The sequence below is a fragment of the Equus przewalskii genome, chromosome 16 (assembly GCF_037783145.1).
Source record: "Equus przewalskii isolate Varuska chromosome 16, EquPr2, whole genome shotgun sequence".
In the NCBI taxonomy this organism is placed as follows: Eukaryota; Metazoa; Chordata; class Mammalia; order Perissodactyla; family Equidae; genus Equus; species Equus przewalskii.
In genome coordinates, this window is record NC_091846.1 from 61,294,061 (window position 1) to 61,300,700 (window position 6,640).

General features: G+C 35.3%; 1 non-coding gene across 1 annotated transcript; it reads right to left on the reverse strand.

The window, feature by feature from the left end:
* Nucleotides 1-5,578: 5,578 nt before the first annotated feature.
* LOC139076565 (U6 spliceosomal RNA) lies at nucleotides 5,579-5,680 on the reverse strand. Its single transcript, XR_011528302.1, has one exon. It is a non-coding gene; the product is annotated as a U6 spliceosomal RNA (small nuclear RNA).
* Between the last annotated feature and the right edge of the window lie 960 nt (nucleotides 5,681-6,640).

The following is a 6,640-nucleotide window of genomic DNA, read 5'->3' on the forward strand; positions in this document are numbered from 1 at the left end:
AACTGAATACATTCATGCTTTTCTGTCCCTGATTTTAAATCCTCATTATTTCTCATTTAGCTTTAGTGCTACTTTGGTGGATGAGTTGGTGTTAACTGAAAGAAAGGTGAGAAAGTGGAACTTGCAATTCCCCTCTGTTAAAGAATTTCTTGCTTATCCCCTCTTCACAAATCAACACTTTACTTACACTTAGAACTCAGCTAAAAATTGCTTCCACTGAGAGACCTTTTCTAACTTCAAAGCTAGGGTAGGTCACTCAATTACATGTTCCCATGGCACCTTTTTCTAACATTTAACAACTCTATAATTACTTGTTCAGTGTCTGTCTTTCAAACCGAATTGTAAATACCATAAAAATGTGGTCTGTCTCTGTCTTGTGCACCTCCGTCTGTTTCCCCCGTGCCTGCCAATAGTAGATGTTCAATAATTCATTAAGTGAATGAATGAGAAGAGGTTAAGCAAGATAACACCAGAAAGCATCCATTTGCTTTCATGACATGAAAATCATTGGTGATTTATGCAAGAGTGATTTCAACATAGGAGTTGTACGAGGAGGCATAAAAGGTACATAAGAGAAAAATAAATTAAATAGTTCAAATATATTTTCAGTGCTGCTGTCATTTCAGATGAGTTGGAAGAGGAAATTGTAACAATTGTGAAAGTACCCTCTGCTCATTGACAGTTACCCACTGACTTGAATAATTGAGAGGTGGCATGCTTGCAACCTTGTAAACAATGGAATCAGCAAGAAATACTGCAGTAATGATTTGTTAAATTTCTTTGTAAATGCCCAATATAACATATTTTTCTGAGTCCCAGCTGGAGCAAAATGGGAATTATAAAATCATTACCTACAATCATAATGCATTTGATAATTCTCAACTGAATTCCCATAGTCCAAAAAATACTGTTACATCCTGAGCGTCACACATAGACACAGAGCAGCCATAAGCAGAGGAAAAATTGCCAGGGCTTTAACCCCCAAAAGGCACAGAACCATCTAGCAACCTCACAGGCAGCCAATGCAGCAGAGAAACTTCCGGAGATTGAGTTTGACCTGCTTTTTTCCCCTTGGGAGCCTCATATTCAAGTTGGCCCCAAGATTCCCCTGAGCTAATCCTGTCACAGGACTCAAGAGAATAGCAAAAAGGTATAATTGATATTTCTTTGCAGTTAAAATTCTTCCAAGGACAAAGAAAAGAAATCTAAAAAGTAATTCTTACAATAAATATTGTTCTCTTTTATTTAAAAAAAATCTTTTTCTTTGTAAACCTTGTTCTTTCCCAAGTGAATTTTAACACATAACCATTGCCCTTTTACTCCAACACAATAGTGTTGAATATAGATTAGTATAAGTCACTCAGAAATTTAAAATCTAAACAGAAAAGGGTAACTTCAACTGAAATGTTAACTCATTTTGAATTTTTGTCACTCTGGGGATCTGGACTAGATAGGCACTCCCTTTTAAGTGGATCTAGTCATATGATAGATGCCCTTTTACTCCTTTCAAATTGTTTTTTGAATTGTAGATTGAAATAATATATGAGGGGATTTCAATGTTATTCCACATTCACTATCTCAAAGGAAGAATTAAAATGCAACAGATTACTAAGTATATTGGAATATGCATAATAGCTTTACTCTAAAGGGTCAGTGGGGCTACAATTTCTGCATAATGAATATTTTTAACAATTAAGGTGCTGAAAATGAAACAAATTAAGCACTATCATTTAATAATGCATAAATGTGACAATGAGGTTTCTAGTTCCTATTTCTAATATTTAAAATTTGAGGGGGTGCAGCAGGGGAGGAAAGGCCGGTGAAAAGAATTTAAAGTGGGCACTGTTCTGATGATTAGGGCAATCAACATTCAAGTTTGTTCTTCTGTGTCTACCAGTTATCTTTATAATTTGTCTCATGAAGATGTTTTTATTTTAATACTGTGGGGGCCTGGAATTGGCCACCCCAAGATATGTCGCTTTGGTATGAGGATTGTTTGGGGCTGGTTACTTTTAATAAAAGCAACTCTGAGGAGTAGAGTTTCCTTGCCCTTTGTTGGGAAACATTGACATTGTAAAGGAAATCTCCATCTCTAAAGGTGTCTCCCTCTCTCTACCAGGAAAAAGGGGGAATGCCCTTATCTCTAGAAACTCTTATCAATACAGAAGGCAAAGACTTAAATCTGCATAATAATCTTATTCCTGTTTACTGAGCTTATCTGGTAACCTCCTGTAACTGACTCCCCCCACCCCCACATCCTCCTTTGTCTTTAGCTGAATATGATATTTAAGGTGGTGGCTTCAGCCATTTTGGCAAGTTGCTCAGTTTGCCTGAGCCTCTCCCATGTATACATGTTATAAAGCTTTGTTTAATTTTCTCCTGTTATTCTGTCTCATGTGAATTTAATTCGTTCTCTGGCCAGAAGAACCCAGAGAAGGTAGAGAAAATGTCTTCCTCCCCTGCAATACAAAAATGCAGATTAATACCTATTTTTTCTCAGTGTATACTAAAACCAACATACTAGATTCTTTAGAAGCTTCAGCCATGAAAAATTGAGTTATCTTGTTGGAAATTATGAGGATAAATCCACAAACTAAGGATTCTTAACCTTAGAAGTAGGCAATAAATGATTCCATGTGTATATTTATCACATCAAATAACTTTTGGAACCCAATTTGCTGACCTGTAGATAAAAGGAATTCTTAGAGGAACTCTTCAGAAAACTTTTGTTAGAATGGAAGAATTTTCTCCCTTATACGATTTTTCAAGTTACTGGCTGAGTTCTTTAAATCCGGCATAGCACTATTTTGTTAAGGAAAATGTACCCAGTCAAGGAAAGAGTGGTATTGTGAAGACACATGTAGAATAAATGTAGAAGTCATCTGCAACCAATAGGGCTGTGTTCCAGTGAGGCATCAATTTTCTATCTCTCATGGTGTATCTGGTTGTTACTGTATACCTCTCTCTGCCAACAACATTCCTCTACTTAAGAGTAGTTGTTCTTGTGCATAACCTTGACTTGAGCATTTTCCATTGTGTATTTTTAATTCTAACACTTCTTCATTACCATTCATTCCATATTCTTACATAACTAACTTATTCTCTCAAATTTAATTAGTTCAAATTTCATTGAGAGTAACTTATTCATCTTTTATTTCAAAAACACCTAACCAGGACCCTGGGTAAAGTATTTGCTCTGAATTAGTCTGCTGTAACCAAGGCACTGTAGGGCAAAGTATGGTATAAAAAAGGTGCCAACCAATAGAATTGTGCATAAGATAGTTTAGTGCTATCTTAGAAGTAGGGATCTGAATAAACTTATCTATTATAAGAAGAAGAAATGGACTTATCAGATACTGTCAGTTAATAAATTGTAAATATTTTAATTTGGATAAAATAAATGACAATAGTAGAAAAAATACAAATTCTGTTAAATGTTTGAACAGTTTTCATTATAATAGAACTTTATATTATTTTTCATTGAACTTAATTTAAAAATATTGAAAATACATTTTGTATGTAAAATTTTGAGGTATGGTTATTTGAGTAATTCCATTCCCTCCATTATTAAGAAACAACAATAATTTTAATAAAGTGTTTTCAGTACTTCATCATCATAACATGGATGCTAAGACTATTTTTGGTATAGATCAAATCAAACCCTTAATAATTAAAAACCCTTAATAAAAACATTTTTAGATGTCACAAACGACACTTGAAGAAATATGTGACAATACACAGATGTAATTGTGACTTTTCTACAATAGAATGTATTATCAATGAAATAATGTACTGATTCTTAGAATGTCTTTCTTCCAACATATCCTTTAATTGCAGAAATCTTCAATATTAATCTCAATTTGAATTTTGTCCTCATAAAGTCACTTTATTCCTTGTTAGAATATTTAATTCTGACAGATATATTTGCTTAACTCATACACTTCTACTCTTCACTTGTTTGTTCCTTATTTTTTTAACTTTATTTATTTATTTCTAGGAAGATTAGCCCTGAGCTAACACCTGCCAATCCTCCTCTTTTTGCTGAGGAAGACTGGCCCTGAGCTAACATCCATGCCCATCTTCCCCTACGTTATATGTGGGACACCTACCACAGCATGGCTTCTGCCAAGCGGTCCCATGTCTGCACCCAGGATCCGAACTGGAGAACCTCGGCCGCCGAAGTGGAACATTCGAATTTAACCGCTGTGCCACAGGGCCAGCCCCTTTTTTTTAATGAGGATAGGTCACAATCACTTTTGCCTAAATCAAGATTCATATCCATTCAATATACCAGGTCTGATATTGTTTTACATACTGTTTCCTATTACTCTAATTACTATGCTGCACATATTTTTCCAAAGTGGCATTGCAGTGTACTGTACATTTGTCTGATATTCCTAAAATTACCCTTTTCCTTCTCATCTTTTCCTTTCACTTCAACACCTTTTCAGTAATGTTTTCTTAAAAGGAATTCTCAAGTTCAAATAACTATATAAGTAGCAATGATTTTTTTAAATTAACTATAAATTGATGTTTAAAATTTGCATTTTTAAACGTGAGCATATATAGAAAAGTCAGATGCAGTAGCTGAAAAATAAAGAACAAAATAAATTGTTCTGATCAAGGCACTCTTTTATTATTTCACACTATAGATTACTATAATTTACTTGTAAAATGTATGGTGCTTCTGCAATATTAATATCTGTCTTTTCTTGTCTCTAAATTCTTGTTTATTCTCTTTGGAAATCTTTAGTAGAGGACAAATGAGTGGGAGATTATAAATAATACCTCACCACTACATTGTAATAACATCATATTAAAATATAATTACTATTTAGTTCCAATACACCTCATGAGAATAAAGTAAACTATGGAGGAAAGTAGTACTAATTCAGAAAATAAAATAGACTACTTTTAGCACCTAAGACTTAAAATTTAAAAATTATGAACTTACTTCTGGTAAAGGTGGTTATCTACCATTGAACATATAATCACAAATAATTCATAACCAATCTATAAATCAAAACTGGAATGAGTTTATTATGAGTCAGATCTGAGGACTAGCCTGGAGCCTTCCTTCCCCAAGAAAGGAAGGGCACCAAAGAAGTAGGTTGTACAAAGTGGTTACATACCCTCAAAGAGCACATTTCACATATGATTGGAATGTCCCTTTTACAGCAGTCATGAGATTGCCTAGCCAGCATGGCAATTCACAGAGGTCTCTTGTCTCAAGCTGGGTGGTCACAGGGTGAGTGCAGCCATCAATTCCTAGCCTAGGGAGAGAGGGTTATCCTTATGGAAATGTCAATATGGGGGAAGATGCATCTTTATCTTAAGGGCATTTGTTCTTGTCTTTGGGACATGGCAAATGCTTAAGGCAGATATACAATGCATGCTCAAATGGCCACATCAGGCTCTTTTAGAAAACCAAGGTCAGGTTGAGTTAGTTTTACATCTAATGGCTTCCTCATATACTCCAATATATCCTATTGCTTGCCATTCGTTTATCAAACATCTAGCTGAATCTTTTTCAGATTTATAATGAAACAATAATGTTCAAGAGCACATGCTTTACAGAATACATACAGAGTGTTTCATGAGTTTGTGTGTCATCCTTTGCAAGAGCCCAGCTAATCTTCTCTGAGCCACTCTAATTTTATTGTATGTGCTGCCAAAGCAAGCATGATTTTTAAATAATCTCTTCTTAGTTTCAACCACCATTAGACACTTAATTTTATATAATATAGGCAGTTTCATAGGCAACAATAATTTACATCAATACTGAGACATGACAGTTATCACATAACAAAATTGATATGATAAGAGTTTGTTATTTAAGCCAACCTAGTCTATGGTATTTTGTTACTGCAGCCTGAACTGACTAAGACAGATTTTGGTATGAGAAGTAGGGTGCTGTGGTAACAAAAACCTACAAATGCACAAGTGGCTTTGGAACTGCCTATGAGTTTTGAAGTACCAGCTTGAAAAAACCTATGTTGCCATGAAGTGACGGTTAAATGTGATCCTGTGAGGGCTCAGAAAGAAAGGAGAAGACCTGTAGAGAAAGCTCCCTCTTCTTAAAGAACACATAAATCATGTGTAGAATGTTGATAGAAATAAGGGTGGTAAATGCCATTTTGCTGTGGACAACAGAGAAAAGGTAATTCTTGTTAGACAAGAACTTGGCTGAATTAAGTTTGTTTTCAAGTGTTTTGTGGAAGGTAGAACTTGTGAGTAATAAAATTAGATATTTAGCCAAGAAGATTTTAAGCAAAGAGGTTTAGCTCCTCCTGACTGCTTATAGTAAAAGGCAAGAAGAGAGAAATAAATTGAAGGAGGAATTGTTAAGCAACAAGCAAAAAGGAAGTAGAACTTGGGGCAGGCCTGGTGGTGCAGGGGTTAAGTTTGCACATTCCTCTTTGGTGGCCTGGGGTTTGGCAGTTTAGATCCCTGGTGCAGACCTATGCATGGTTTATCAAGCCATGCTGTGTGCAGGCATCTCACATAAAAAGCAGAGGAAGATGGGCACAGATGTTAGCTCAGGGCCAGTCTTCCTCAATAAAAAGAGGAGGATTGCAGCAGATGTTACCTCAGGGCTAATCTTCCTCAAAAAAAAAGGAAATAGAGCTGAAAGATTTGA